Raw genomic sequence first — 13,930 nt, forward strand, 5'->3', positions numbered from 1 at the left:
CAGAAAGCATCAAGAGAAGATGGAAGGAATACACAGAGACACTGTATCAAAAGGAAATGGTTAATGTTCAGCCATTTCAAGAGGTAGCATATGATACAGAACCAACGATAGATACTTAGGGAGGAAGTCCAAAGTGTATTGAAGGAATTGGCAAAGAACTAGGCACCAGGAATTGATGGAATAAAAAATCTTTCAAGAAAGTGAGGCAGGACAGGAGGCACTCACTCATGTCTGCCAAGAAATTTGGAAGACAACTATCTGGCCAACTGATTGGAAGAGATCCATATTTGTGCTCATTCCAAAGAGAGGTGACCCAATGTAATGGGGGAATCATTGGAAAACATCTTTGATATCCCATGCAAGTAAAGTATTGCTAAAGGTAACATAGAAACAGGAGCAAACATACATTGACAGAGAACTTCCAGAGGTTCAAGCCAGATTCAGAAGAGGCCATGGACTCAGGCATAGCACCGGTGGTGGGGCTGGCCCAGGTTCAGGCAATGTTTCATCGGCTGTGCATAGGGTTGCTGTGGGTCGGTGCCAACTGGATTGCTTCTAACAACAACAACAACAAGGTGCTTTCAGAGAAGCCTTGCTCTCTTGGTTTTGAATAATGTCACAGTTATTCTATTAGAATCTACCCCCGCCACCGTGCCCTAGAACAATCAGGCATAAGAATGTGTCCTTGTGCATATGCTGCACCATATCTTGCAAAGAAGGTGGACATATCAACATCGGGCTATTAAACAAAATGATAGATCACATCTGCTGTAATCTGACTTGAGGCTCTTCTGTCTCTTACATGTCTTTCCAGTTCCCCTAGAAACTGTCTTTTGAGTTCATCACTATAGGTTAGATCATTGTCTAATTGGCCTTCTTGTTTGCAGATTCTCCCTTTTCAGTTTTTCCAACATGTCACAATAGATTAATCTTTACAAAACAGCATCAAAACTGGTTGACGTTGAGTTGATTAGAATTCATGGCAACACCATGGGTGTCAAAATAAACTCCCAGACTGTTTTAATCATATCAATTCTTTTGAAAAAATTGTATGCGTACATATCTGAGGGACCTTCAAAAAGCTCCTGGAAAAAAAGTCTATAATCATTTGATTTCATCTTTCCATAAAAATTCTGAAACCCCCTTGTGTATGTTTACTTCCTTTGTTTCTCAAAGGACTCTTTTCTTGAAGAACAAGGAGAAGGGCTCTTAAAAGCAGGTCCAAAGATGATTCTGGTCCACAATCATCCCTCACTGAAAGACCACTTGTGTGTCAAAGAGTTGCCAAGCTTTTCCACTCTTGAACTCACTGTGAGCTTCCTGTTCACAAGGAGCACACTGTTACATCTGAGAGAGTGTGTTTCTTGCCATCCTATAATTACTTTAGTTTTGAGATCTACAAAACCTCCTTAGTATTTTGAGTCATAGCTCCCAATATTTTGGGATATCCCATATATCTTTCTATTAATCATTGGTGTTTAAATCTGGTGTGGTCATAGACCATATTTTGCATGTTGTCAATCATTTTAAAGTGATTGCTACATCATGACTCAGAGTATGGTGTACATTGCTATTATTAGCTACTGCCTAGTAAGCTTCAACTCACGGTGACCTCATGTATAATAACATGAAACATAATGCTTCATTGAAGAATTCAAATAACCGAATATTTAAAAAATATATGATACCAATTCTACACAACATCTTCTAGAAAATAAAATAGGTTGGAAACTATGTTTTCTAGCTTATTAATATGCTCACCATTACTCTAATATTAATATCTAAAACATCACATGAAGAAAATAAAACATAGAAATTAATATGATTCTTGAACATGTTTGTGAAAGATCTTTACAAAATGTTAGTAGATGAATCCATAAGCTTGCAAAATAAAAATGATGGACATTATAACCAAGTAGAATGTTTGCCTGGGAAAGCCAAGGTGATCCAACAGTGAAAAAAATCAATCAGTAAAGTTACTCATACTGACAGGCTATGAGAAGAAAAGCTATATATATATATTATACATGTGATGATTTCAGTAGATGAAAAAGGTGTATTGAAATAACTCACCATCCGTTGATAATTTTACAAAAACAAGAGACTCGGCATTTAATGAAAATCCAGCAGCTCATATCATACTTCCTGATGAAAGGTATACTATTTCTTTTCTAAGACTTGGGCAGAAATAAGGGTAACTATTCTCACTACTTCCATTCCACATTGTACTGGAGTCCAGACTAGTTTACTAAGGAAAGAAAGAACAACAACAACAAAAAAGCATCAGATTGGGAAGAAGAAACAAACCATTCATCACCATGATATGACTATCTATGTAGAAAATTCAAAGAAATTGACAAGATCTATCGAAATTAATAAATGAGTTGACCAATGTTGCAGGGTACAAAAAGGCAATATAAAAAAATTAACTGTATTTCTACGCATGAGCAATGAAGAAGTAGAATAAATCAGTACAGCTTACAATAACATTGAAAACATGAAACAATTAGGAATAATGTTAGCAAGCCATATAAAAAGCTGTCTACAGAAAACTAGGTACTATTGAGTAAAGCAAACAAAGATCTAAATAAACGGGAAAAAACAAGATGCTAGGTTCATGGATTGTAAGAACAAATATTATTAAGATGATTATCTTCTACAAATCAACTTATTAATTCTAGGCAATATCAATAAAAATTCCAACAGGCAGTTTGCAGTTCTTTTCTGCTAACTAAATGTTCTAGAACAATTGGTTTCTATATGCCAAAAAGTATCCGTGACATTTACCACATATCACACACAAAAATCAGATTGAAATAGCTCACAAAGCAAATATAATAATCAAAATCTAAAAACTTCTCAAAGAAACTGTAGAAGAAAAATCTTAATTACCAAAAGTTAGGTAAAGATCTCTTAAACAGGATACTAAGAACATAAAAGAAAAAATATCATCAAGTGAGCTTTATGAATATTAAAAACTTGCTTTGAAAAAGACAGCTAACAAAAATAAAAAAGCTAATTACCGACTAGGAGAAAATATTTGTATAGTATGTAGTTAATAAAGGATTGGTATTCAAAATATACAAAGAACTCTTACAACTCAATAATAAGAAAAAAATTACCCATTTCAAAATGGGAAAAAGATTTGAACAGACATTTCACCAAAGAAGATACATAAATGGCAAAGAACCATATAAGTTACTGAACTCCAGTAGCTCTGAGGATGATGTGGGGCAAATGAAAGTCTGGTACCTTGCTGTTAGGAATGAGACATTTACTTACTTTTGCAGTACCATCAAAAATTAAAAATTGACTTACAAGACAGCTCAGCAATTCATCTCCAAATACAGGATTATTTATCCAAAATGAATGAAAGCATGTGTCTATTTTCATATTGGTTATATTTACAAAAACAGCTGTTGCAGATCTTCATAGTCCCAAGTTGAAATCATTCCAGATGTCCATCATTAGGTAAACAGATAAACGATTTATGGTGTATCCATAACACACACAGTATAAAATCTGAAAGAAGCTTGACAGTATCATGCCAAATGAAAGGAGTCAAACATAAAGTGCTGCACACTGAATGGTCTTGGTGTTAGGGACCATTGAATCTGTTCCTGCTCACAGTGACCTTAATGCACAACAGAACAAAACACTGCCAGGTCCCCCGCAAACATCATAATCGTTGCTAGACTTGATCCCATTGCTGCTGCCACTGTGCCAATTCATCTTGTTGGATGTCTCTCACTTTTTCACTGATGCTCCACTTTACCAAGCATGATGTCCTTCTCCAAGGACTGGTCCCTCCTAACAATATGTCCAAAATACAATAGATGAAATCTTGGCATCTTGTCTTCCAAGAAGCATTTTTGTTGTACTTCTTCCAATGCAGATTTTGTTGCTCTTCTGGAAGACCATGGTACTTTCAATATTCTTCTCCAACACCATAACTCAAATGCTTCAATTCTTCTACAGTCTTCCTTATTCAGTGTCTAACTTTCACATGCACATGAGGCTATTGAAAATACCATAGCTTGGGTCAGACTCACTTTAGTCCTCAAGCTGATATCTTTGCTCTTGAACACTCTAACTAGGTCTTGTGCAGCAGAATTGCCTAATGCAATTCTTTATTTGATTTCTTGACTGCTACTTCCATGAGCGTTAATGGTTGATCCAAGCAAAATGAAGTATTTAACAGTTTCAGTTTTTCTCCACTTACAATAATGTTATTTATTGGTCCAGTGGTGAGGACTTTTGTTTTACTACATTGAGTTGAAACCCATACCAAAAGTTGTGGTCTTTGATCTTCATCGGTAAGTATTTTAAGTCCTCTTCACTTTCAGAAGTAAGGATGTATCATCTGCTATCGCAGGTAGTTAATGAGTCTTTCTCCATTTCTGATGCCACATTCTTCTTCATATAATCCAGCTTCCTGGATTTTTGCTAGCATACCGATTGAATTGTTGTTGTAGTTAACTGCCGTTGAGTCAATTCTGACCCATAGTGACCCTGTATAGGGTTTCCAAGGAGAGACTTGTGAGCTTGAACCACTGATCTTGTGATTCAAATGACTTTGCAGTCTGGCGCATTAGCCTTGTTGAATAAGTTTTATTCAACGAATGGTCTATTTCGATGCAATTCTAGACAAGGCAAAAATAAAGGGATAAAGCACAGCTCAGTTATCTCCAGGGCTGGGATAGGAGTGGAGATTGAGCACAAGATGCTAGCAGAACATTTTTTAGGTGAAGGAAATCCTCTATATCTTGGTTATAATAACAGTTACCTGAATATGAGAATTTTTTCAAGACTCATCAAACATAAAAAGGGTGAATTTTACTGTATGCAAATGCCACCTCAATAGCCTGCTGTCTGACCCTCAGACTTGGGATTTGCCAGCCTTTACAGCCAAAGAGAGGTGACCCAAAAGAAGTCAGAAATCATCGGACAATACATTTGATATCGCATGCGAATAAAGTTTTACTAAAGATAATACAGAAACAGCTGCAAGTACACATTGACAAAGAACTTCCGGAGATTCAAGCCAGATTCAGAAGAGGACGTGGAATAAGGGATATCATTGCTGATGTCTGATGGATCTTGGCTGAAAGCAGAGAATATCAGAAGGATGTTTACCTGTGCTTTATTGACTACGCAAAGGCTTTTGATTGTGTGGATCATAACAAGTTATGGACAACATTGTGAAGTATGAATATTCTGGAACACTTAATTATGCTCATGAGGAATCTGTACATGGGCCAAGAAGCAGTTGTTCGAATAGAACATGGGAACACTGAATGGTTTAAAATTAAGAAAGGTGTGTGACAGGTTTTATTCTTTCACCATACTTATTCAACCTGTATGGGAAGCAAATAATCTGAGAAGCTGGGTTATATGAATAACATGGCATCAGGATTGGAGGAAGACTTATTAACAATCTGTAACATGCAGATGATACAACCTTGCTTGCTGAAAGTGAAGAGGACTTAAAATACTTACTGATGAAGATCAAAGACAACAGCTTTTGGTATGATTGCATCTCAATGTAAATAAAACAAAAATCCTCACCACTGGACCAATAAACAACATTCTTATCAACAGAGCAAAGATTGAAGTTGTCAAGGACTTTATTCTTCTTGGATCAACCATCAACATTCATGGAAGCAGCAGTCAAGAAATCAAACGACATATTGCATTAGGCAAATCTGCTGCACAAGACTTTTTTAAAGAGTTGAAGAGCAAAGATGTCAGCTTGAGGACCAAGGTGAGTCTGACCCAAGCCATGGTATTTTCAATTACCTCATACACATGCAAAAACTGGACAATGAATAAGGAAGACCATAGAAGAATTGATGCCTTTGAGTTATGATGTTGGAGGAGAATACTGAAAGTACCATGGGCTGCGCAACAACAAACAGATCTGTGTTGGGAGAAATGCAGCCAGAGTGCTCCTTGGAGGCCAGGATGGCCAAACTTCGTCTCTCATAATTTGGACATATTGTCAGGAGGAACCGGTCACTGGAGAGGGATATCATGTTTGGTAAGGAGGAGGGTCAGAGAAAAAGGGAAGACCCCCAGTGAGATGGATTGGCAAAGTGGCAGCATCAATGGGCTCAAGCAAGTCAACATTTGTGAGGTTGGCCAGGATCGGGCAGTGTTTTGTTCTGTTGTGCATAGGGTCACTATGAGTTGGTACCGACTGGATAGTACCTATTAACAACAACAGCCACATAAGCCTGTTTCCTTGAGATTAATCTCTAGCTCTGTCTCTTCTCATAAATTTTACTTGCTTTGCTTCTTTAGGTAACCCAGCCTAATACATACTCCTTGAACAGTGTATTATAGAACTACAAATATATAATATATGAACTTGAAATAGCCAAATAGATGCAGTTCCTCTAAGTTTTCAGATATTAAGAGAAATGAGGAGTGCTGATGTGCACTGTAGGATCAGCACTGGACTGCTAACCACAAATTTCATTATTCAAACCCACTAGCTGCTACTGGGAAGCCCAATACAGGGTCACTCTGTGTTGGACTTGACTCCATGGCACTAAACAAAAACAAGAGAAATGAAGTCATTCACTCATCCCGCTGAGAGGCAGTTCTGTCACTGGAATTCAAGATGACTTATTTTAAACTGGTATTCTTTTAACTGTCAAAAATACTAGCCTTGTGGCCCACGTATTTGGGGAAAAAACAAACAAAACAAAAACCTAGCCTTTTATTCCTAAATAATTTACTCATTTGTCATTTTATTTGCTGTTTCCAACTTCTAGATGCTGCTTGCATTTCATGGCTTATTGCTTTCGTCTTTCTTCATCCTTCTTCCTAATCATCTTCTGAATCTTCTGCCTCTCTTTTCATTTATAAGAATCTTTAAGATTACATTGAGCCCATCTAGATAATCCAGGCTGATCTTTGCATTTTATAACTCTTAATTTAATCACATAACAAAGTGCCTTTTGCCATACAAATTACATATTTATGAGCTCTAGGGAGGAGAAGGAGAGAGATATAATTCTGGACCTTTTTGTTAATGCACTGGACTGCAGAATCTGCTTGAACTGCAAGGTTGCTGGTTCAAAACTCAACAGGTGCTCCTCAGAAAACCTATACAGGGCTGCTATGAGTCAGAACAAACTCAACAGCACTTACCAACAACAACAGCAACAATACAGCTAAGCTTCAAAATTTTAACCAAACTATTTTTTAATTGCACTATAATTTCTGATCTTTCTTCTTCATTGATTGTTTCTTCTCCCCTCCTTGTCTCCCTCTCTTTCTTCCTACATCTCTCTTCTTGAGCACTCTCTGGGTCTTCATATAATTTCCCTTATCTTTCTGCCACTAGGAATCAGATTTCTTACTGTTTGTTGTTGTTGTTATGTGCCATGAAGTCGGTTCCGACTCATAGCCAACCTGTGCAGGGTTTTCGAGGCTGTAAATCTTTAAGGGAGCAGAATGCCTCCTCTTTCTCCTGCCGAATAGCTGGTAGTTTCGAACTGCTGACCGTGAGATTAGCAGCCCGATTCGTAACCACTACACTACCAGAGCTCCTTATTTGGTTTGTTGTTTTTGTGAAGTGCCGTCGAGTTGGTTCCAACACATAGCGATCCTGTATAGGGTTTCCGAGGAGCAGCTGGTGAGTTTGAACTGCCGACTTTATGGTTCAAAAGTTTTGCAGTCTGGTGCATTAACCCACAGCGCCACACTGGGACCCCATTCCTTGTTTTTATGTTCCCCTATATTTCCATTTCATTTTCTGTTAGTATTCACATGAATTATTTTTAGAGATTAAGTCAGTCATATATCTTTTTTTTTTTTTTTAAGTTTTTATTGTGAATTAAGTGATAGTTTACATGGGAGAGCATTAACTTTACATTCATCCTATCATATTTCATTTCATTGCAATGATTACAATCCCCTCCATGAATCATCAAACAACAAAGGGTATACCCTGCAAGCCTGCCTCCAGTCATCAGCACACAGACCTTCTCCCTCCCTAAGTCCAGAGTCCCAAGCCACTCCATCTCTCCATGTCATAGTCTCTTTTAATGGCATAAAATTCTTCTCTGACTTTCCATTGTCCTCCAGGTGAAGTTTCTTTTAAAAGCAAATCTATTTGATCACCTACCCCTTCCTACCACTTTATTCCCCTACCAATCCCTACCCGTGCTAGCTTAGTGCTTAAACCCCTCCCCTGTAATAGGTTTCCCAAATGCATCATGCTGTATTACATCTGGGTGTCTGCATCACTTTCTGCAACTTTGCTTGGAGTTACCATCATCTCCTGGACTATTCTGCAAACCTAGCACTGTCTATTGAAAATAGCAAAAATGTGGAAACAGCCTAAGTTCCCATTGACAGATGAATACATAAATGATGGTGGTACCACACAAAGCTTAAGAATTATGATGAATCTGTGAAACACCTCAAAACATAGCTGTACCTGGAGGATATTATACTGAGTCAAATTAATCAATCACAAAAGGCCTTTCTCTCAAGTATTTAGCATACAGGAGGCAAAGTCATCATCATAACTCAATACCTTGAGGGAATGAGTCACAGACTGGGAGGATCTGGATTAAAATCTTGGGTGACATCAAGATCCGTTGACACAACATAAATCCAGAGACACAATGTTCTGCTTGCTACTTTGGTTAGTAGCAACTGGGGTCTTAAGAGCTGTGAGGATCCATCTAAAATGCCTCTATTGGCCTTCCTATGTCTAAAGCAAAGAAGAGTGAAGAAAATCAAAGACATCGGGAAAGAATTAGTTCATAGGACTAATGGACCATATGAATCTCAGTAGTGAGGTTGGCGCAAGATCGGACATTGTTTCATTCTGCTGTGCATAAGGTCGCTATGAGTCGGTGCTAACTCAATGGCACCTAACAACAACAACAACAACAACTGATTAAACGGAGATTGCTGGAAAACCCTGAGACTATTGCCTTTAGTCATGCTTGAAAACTAAAACTGAACTCTCCCCTGTGACGCAGCTTTCAGTCAAACAATAGATAGGTCTATGTTTTTGTTCAGTACCTTCAAGTCAGTTCTGACTCATAGTGGCCCTGTATAGTGTGGTGGGTTTCAACTGCTGACCTTGCTCAAACAGACTTGTAGTCCAGCACATTATCCTGCAGTACCACACCATGGCTCCAGCTAAGCCTATGAGGTGACCTATACTATCAAGGATGTACACATTTCATTGAGATCTGAAGAGCAGAATGTTCCCAAAAACAAAGGTCAGGAGGCAGGAAGGAGTAAGAGAGAAGGATGAAGAACAGGTGGAAAAGCAGGGAGGAAATGGGCTCAGTACTGTGGCATTGCAATCATATTCATGAAATAAAACATGCATGAACTGTCATATGGAAAACAAATTTGCTCCATAACTTTTCACCAAATCACAACAAAAAGCTTAAAATAAAACCCAGCCCAGCACTGATTTGATCTTTGACAAAATTATTCCCCTAACTTCTCTAAAAGTGATAACCCTCTCTCCTGTAGTCAGCTCCCATTTAACTTTTACATATCCCCTTATCATATTTTACTCTAAATATTATTTATATCTTTCCTTGTCCACCCTCGTGAGCATCAAGAGACCCAGAACTACCCATCATTTGCCTTTGCATGGCCAGAAACCAGCATAGTGTAAGACACGCAATCTGTAATCGGCACTCAAACAGTATCTGTTTCTTATTTGCATCTATCATCAGTGTCTGCTCAAGATCGATCCATTGTTGAACATCCATCTGTCTTGGAAATCCTAACCTTTAATAAGTATTTCAGTGTGAGTCCCCGGCTTTACAGTGCAAAACAGTTCTCATATGTGTTATGCTATTTGTTAGTTTCCATCAAGTCTATTTCAACCCATAGTTATCCAGAACAATTGTTGTTTGAGTCCATTGTTGTTACTATTGTGTCTCTCCATCTTGTTGGAAGTCTTCCCCTTCTTGTTCACTGACCTTCCACTTTTTCAAGCATGATGTCCTCCAGGCACTGACCCTTCCTGACACTAAGTCCTACGTACGAGAGACTCAGTCTCCTCACCATCCTCGCTTCTCAGAAACATTGTGGTTATACTTCTTCCAAGACAGATTTGTTTGTTATTCTCATATAGTTAATACAATGTCTTTAAAAGATATTTTCCCTAATAATGAAATGAATTCTTTCTCTGTTCACTTTGTAAAAATGCCCTGTGATCCGGAAGTGAAAGCTCTCATAATAAATTTAGATCACTTTACATATCTTGGATCTCAATCCAGTCTTCCTGGTTAGATAAACTGGTAAGCAGTTCTGGAATTTATAAACCAAATGTTAAAAAGTTGATTGTGAAGTTACAACCATAATTCTCTCTTCTTTTCTGTTTGTAGCCTTAAGTGTTTCTGGGAATTCAAAGATACTCCCCATGAAATTAGAAAGTCATTCCAACATCAAATGTTTGTAGAAGAATGCAGATCCTAGAGAAGATGATATTGTCTCAATATTTTAAAGCAAATGAGATATGGATAAAACAAACACCATGAGCAGCATTGAATGGGGAAAGACTTTAAGGTATGCAACAGAAGTAGGCAGAGAAAGAGTTATAAGGAAAAAGAGAAGGTCCATTATTGGTAGAAGCATTCGAATCATAAAGGCAAGTAGTATAGTCCTTTAAAAGAAGCAGCAAAAAGAATTGATGGAAATCTGTAAATGTTTTTTCATGCAGCTTCTTTCTTCATGATTCATCTCCCAATCACAGGTATAAAAAATCATGGGAAAAAATTCCCTTTACTTCTCCCACTACCTGTCCAGTCCTGTTTGGAAGTATTGCTTTCTCTGCTACCCAGATGATATCTAGAAAAAGTTCCATGACTTTTTGGTTTCTCATATGTAATGAAAATACTTCTGATCAGACTTAGTCAAAAGAAAAAGAAAGAAAATCTCTTTTTGGCAATTAAAATGTCCAGTCTGTGTAAAATCAAACTTTGTTTAAAGCTAGAGCTTTTCTTCTGCCCCCACTGGCCTGCTACAGGTTGTTACCTGCCAGGTGGAAAAAAGGATTGTGGGTTCCTTCTCGATTTCCTCGATTTCTTTGCAATTTCCTACATAGGTGGTCTAACTTTAGAATGTGGGAATCGTTGGCAAATATTGTCTTGGGGCTTTAGCCAAAACAGAGACAGAAATAGTTCATTTTTAACATCCTGTTGCATATCCGTGGTAGCACAACTGAAACACATGCTTTTCATACAGCTTTCAACTCCATACATTTGCAAGTTGAGACGGAGAATTCCAGGGCAGGCACTAGAATAACAAAGTGGGCACGTTTGGGCTCTTTACAGGAAATACCTAACCACACATGTCACAGTCATCTGCAGTTTCCCAAAAGTTCCCACCAACGTACCCTAAATCACTGGGAATGAAAACAGAGCCCTGTAGGATATGAGGTCTTCGTTTAAATAAGCACCAAATGGCTCATATTTATTAACAAGTTTTTATTTTATTAATTAAAACACACAAATTTAAATTTTTATTCTATAGTGCCTCTGTCTTTTTTTAACATAAAGATTATGTACTGCATTTAACTTCGAATTCCAGTTAAGTCTGGCTAAATGGCATATGCCACAGTCTGTTCATCATAAATCTGTAGAAATAATGCTGCCATGTAGTTCTAAAAGACACTTTTGGAGTTACCATTCCTTTGTTCCCCTTAGTAAGTCATGACCATTTTCTTAGCAGTGGAGTTTAAATTCTTATTTACAGATAAGCAAGCATTTGTGTGCAGGAACTAGGTTAACCAAATAAATAACTGGACCCTTTTCTACGTGGTTTATTGTTTGTTTTTTATTCTTCACTTCTCCTAACTTAACCCCTTACAATCTGATTAGTCTCCAGTTGCAAGAAATGCCCAGAGGATTGGCTTAAAGTAGAAATCAGCAATGTCATTGGAAAGAGAAAGAAAACCTTAGAAATATAACTTTTTGACTCAAAAGGAAATTGGTCCTGCAAGAGAACCAAGTTGCAAGTAGGGCTGAATTGAGAGTCCACTTACAAATTCATTTCAGACCAGTTGTTCTGCTACACCTGTTTTGGATCATCTTCCCATTAGAGTTATCTGTAGTTTTTCTACCTATTGCTACAACTATAATAGGAATAGGGGAGTCCTTGTGCACCTCTCTAAAGTTCAAAGCTTATTCTGGGTAATACAGATACTTAAAGATAAGTGGAAACTATTCAACTCTATTTCAGCTCAAAAAACTAATTCCTGCTACTACGAGATAAACATCCTTGAAGAGTTATTGGTGAAGTTAGTACACCACTGGGAAGTGAGTTGGCCTATGGCCTAGCTGCAAAAGTCAGGGGAGTCATAGAGGAAGAACAAGAGAATAAGTCAGTGAGCTGGTTCTAAACTTCAAAAGCAAAACATGCCTCAAAATACACAGGATGAAACCTTGAATTCAGGATTTTAGTTCTTGACCATAGTGAAAGGTAAATGCAAAGTCTTGGAAAGTATTTTCAAAGTGTGTAATTCTAAAACCTTCCTCATTCAGAATCACAGGGGTGGCTGGGGGTGGGGGAGTCCACAGCACATTTCAATGCAAGTTGCTAGGCCTTACAATACTTACTGAGTAAATACTTGGAAGTTATGTTGTAGAAAGCTGCCACCCACGTGATCTTAATAGATGTTGAATCTTGAGAGTCACTGGATTAGGGTCTAATAAATAAATAATATAACCCTCACTGCTGTCAAGTGGATCCCAACTGAGAGCAACCCTATAGGATAGACTTGTTGTTGTTGTTGTGCAGTACCGTCGAGTCGGTTCCGACCCATAGCAACTCTGTACAGGGTTTCTGAGGAGCAGCTGGTGAGCTTGAACCACCGACCTTGCAGTTCAAACGACTTTGCAGTCTAGCCCAACATCAGGACTCCATAGGATAGAGTCGAACTGCCTAGTAGGATTTCCAAGGAGTCCTAGTATGGTGCTGTGAGTTAACATGCTTGACTGCAAAGTGGGTTTAAACCACAAGGGCAGCAGTTCAGGCTCACCAGTCGCTCCTTGGAAACCCTATACATGGTCACTATAAGTTGAAACTGACTCAATGGCACTTAACAGCAACAACACATCTTTATGGAAACAGATTGCATCTTTGCCCCAAGGAGTGACTGGTGTGTTCATAACCCTAACTTTAGGTTAGCAACTGAACACTTCAACCACTGTGCCACCAGGGTCCCTTGAGTAATATAAGTCAATTCTGATTTATAGCTACCATATACAGGCTTTTCAAAGCTATAAAGTTTTTTGTTTTTTTTTTATGGGAGCAGAAAGCCTCATCTTTCTCCTGAGGAGCAGATGGTAGCTTTGAACTGCCGACCTGATAGTTAGCATTCTAGTGCTTATTCTACAGTGACATCAGGGCTTTTTGAATAAAGGATGGGTCACGGTTTATCTTGTTAACTGATTGCTCTCAGGTTCATGATTTTCCCATTGCTATAAGTCAGAACCAAGTTTATGGCATTTAACACCAACAAAACAACAATATGATGCTGGTGGTGCTATCCCATGAGCTCTGGACTGTTAACCGAAAGGCCGGCTATTCAAAACCACCAGTCATTCCACAGGAGAAAGATGAGACTCTCTGTTCCAATCAGAATCCATCTAGTGGCAGTGATTTGTTTCATTTTTCTTTATTCCTTATCTACAACTTTAAAATCTACAAAGATGTGAAATCCAAAAAGTTGTTTTTGTTGTTGTTGTTTTGGTAATTTATGTAGAGGTAATTTCCACCCTGATCATAACTTTCTGGTGGTGGTGGTGGTAAGCGTCGTTGAGTCAGTTTAGAGTGACCCTGTGTATAGGATTTCCAAAGGTTGGCTGGTGGGGTTTAAACTGCTGATCTTATAGGTAGCGGTCCAGTACTCATCCTACAGCACCACATCAAGACT

Source organism: Chrysochloris asiatica, unplaced genomic scaffold, assembly GCF_000296735.1.
Source record: "Chrysochloris asiatica unplaced genomic scaffold, ChrAsi1.0 scaffold00032, whole genome shotgun sequence".
Taxonomy (NCBI): Eukaryota; Metazoa; Chordata; class Mammalia; order Afrosoricida; family Chrysochloridae; genus Chrysochloris; species Chrysochloris asiatica.